Genomic DNA, 2,965 nt, shown 5'->3' on the forward strand with positions numbered 1-2,965 from the left:
TTGTCTAGATTAAATTACTTGTATTTATTTCTTTTTTATGGCTATATATATTAATATATATATATGTACCACCCTATATTCATTTTTGGAGTATAGATGTGTATACTTTCCTTTCTATATTATTTATTCAAAAGCCCTGCTTGTAACAAAATAAAAAAAAAAAGACCCTTGATTTAAATAGTTTTAATATCTATTTCTATCATATTGATCTTCTATATTTATACACATAGATATAATACATAACAGATATTAAAACATATTATATTAGCATCTATCCATATAGTTTGCATACTAAATATTAATATACTTGTCTAGATTTGGATTACATGTATTTATTTCTTTTTTATGGCTATATTTATATATGTATATGTATATATATACATATATATATCTCCCTCTATTTATTTCTTTAGTATAGATGTGTATATTTCCATTTCTATATTATTCATTTAAATGCCATGCCTTTAACCAAACAAAAACAAAAAGTCCCTCATTTAAATATTTTTAATATCTATTACTATAATATTGATCTTTTATATTTCTACACACAGATGTAATGCATAACAGATATAAAATATATTACCATTTATCCATATAGTTTTCATACTGAATATTAATCTACTTGTCTAGATATGGATTTCTTGTATTAATTTCTATTTTATGGCTATCTATCTATCTATCTATCTATCTATCTATCTATCTATCTATCTATCTATCTATCTATCTCCCTATATACATTTCTTTATTATAGATGTGTATATTTTCATTTCTATATTATTCATTTAAATGCCATGCCTCTAGCCAAATAATAAACAAAAAGTCCCTTGATTTAAATATTTTTAATATCTATTTCTATCATACTGATTTCTTTATTTATACATATGGATACAATGCATAACATGTATTAAAATACATTACCATCTATCCGTATATTTTTCATATTGAATATTAACCTGCTTTTCTAGATTTAGATAACTTGTATTTATTTCTTTCTTATGGCTATGTATATATCTATATCTATCTATCTATCTATCTATCTATCTATCTATCTATCTATCTATCTATCTATCTATCTCCCTATATACATTTCTTTATTATAGATGTGTATATTTTCATTTCTATATTATTCATTTAAGTGCCATGCCTTTAACGAAATAAAAACAGAAAGTACCACATTTAAATATTTTTAATATCTATTACTGTAATATTGATCTTCTATATTTATACACACAGATGTAATGCATAACAGATATAAAATATATTACCATTTATCCATATAGTTTTCATACTGAATATTAATCTACTTGTCTAGATATTGATTACATGTATTTATTTCTTTTTTATGGCTATATATATTAATATATATACATATATATATATCTCCCTCTATTTATTTCTTTAGTATAGATGAGTATATTTTCATTTCTATATTATTCATTTAAATGTCATGCCTCTAGCCAAATAATAAACAAAAAGTCCCTTGATTTAAATATTTTTAAAATCCATTTCTATCATACTGATTTCTTTATTTATACATATAGATACAATGCATAACATGTATTAAATACATTACCATCTATCCGTATATTTTTCATATTGAATATTAACCTGCTTTTCTAGATTTAGATAACTTGTATTTATTTCTTTCTTATGGCTATGTATATATCTATATCTATCTATCTCTCTATCTATCTATCTATCTATCTATCTATCTATCTATCTATCTATCTATCTATCTATCTATCTATCTATCTCCCTATATACATTTCTTTATTATAGATGTGTATATTTTCATTTCTATATTATTCATTTAAGTGCCATGCCTTTAACGAAATAAAAACAGAAAGTACCACATTTAAATATTTTTAATATCTATTACTGTAATATTGATCTTCTATATTTATACACACAGATGTAATGCATAACAGATATAAAATATATTACCATTTATCCATACAGTTTTCATACTGAATATTAATCTACTTGTCTAGATATGGATTTCTTGTATTTATTTCTATTTTATGGCTATCTATCTATCTATCTATCTATCTGTCTATCTATCTATCTATCTATCTATCTATCTCCCTATATACATTTCTTTATTATAGATGTGTATATTTTCATTTCTATATTATTCATTTAAATGCCATGCCTCTAGCCAAATAATAAACAAAAAGTCCCTTGATTTAAATATTTTTAATATCTATTTCTATCATACTGATTTCTTTATTTATACATATGGATACAATGCATAACATGTATTAAAATACATTACCATCTATCCGTATATTTTTCATATTGAATATTAATCTGCTTTTCTAGATTTAGATAACTTGTATTTATTTCTTTCTTATGGCTATGTATATATGTCTATCTATCTATCTATCTATCTATCTATCTATCTATCTATCTATCTATCTCCCTATATACATTTCTTTATTATAGATGTGTATATTTTCATTTCTATATTATTCATTTAAATGCCATGCCTTTAACCAAATAAAAACAAAAAGTCCCTCATTTAAATATTTTTAATATCTATTACTGTAATATTGATCTTCTATATTTATACACACAGATGTAATGCATAACAGATATAAAATATATTACCATTTATCCATACAGTTTTCATACTGAATATTAATCTACTTGTCTAGATATGGATTTCTTGTATTAATTTCTATTTTATGGCTATCTATCTATCTATCTATCTATCTATCTATCTATCTATCTATCTATCTATCTATCTCCCTATATACATTTCTTTATTATAGATGTGTATATTTTCATTTCTATATTATTCATTTAAATGCCATGCCTCTAGCCAAATAATAAACAAAAAGTCCCTTCAGTTAAATATTTTTAATATCTATTTCTATCATACTGATTTCTTTATTTATACATATGGATACAATGCATAACATGTATTAAAATACATTACCATCTATCCGTATATTTTTCATAT

Source organism: Poecile atricapillus, chromosome 1 (assembly GCF_030490865.1).
Source record: "Poecile atricapillus isolate bPoeAtr1 chromosome 1, bPoeAtr1.hap1, whole genome shotgun sequence".
In the NCBI taxonomy this organism is placed as follows: Eukaryota; Metazoa; Chordata; class Aves; order Passeriformes; family Paridae; genus Poecile; species Poecile atricapillus.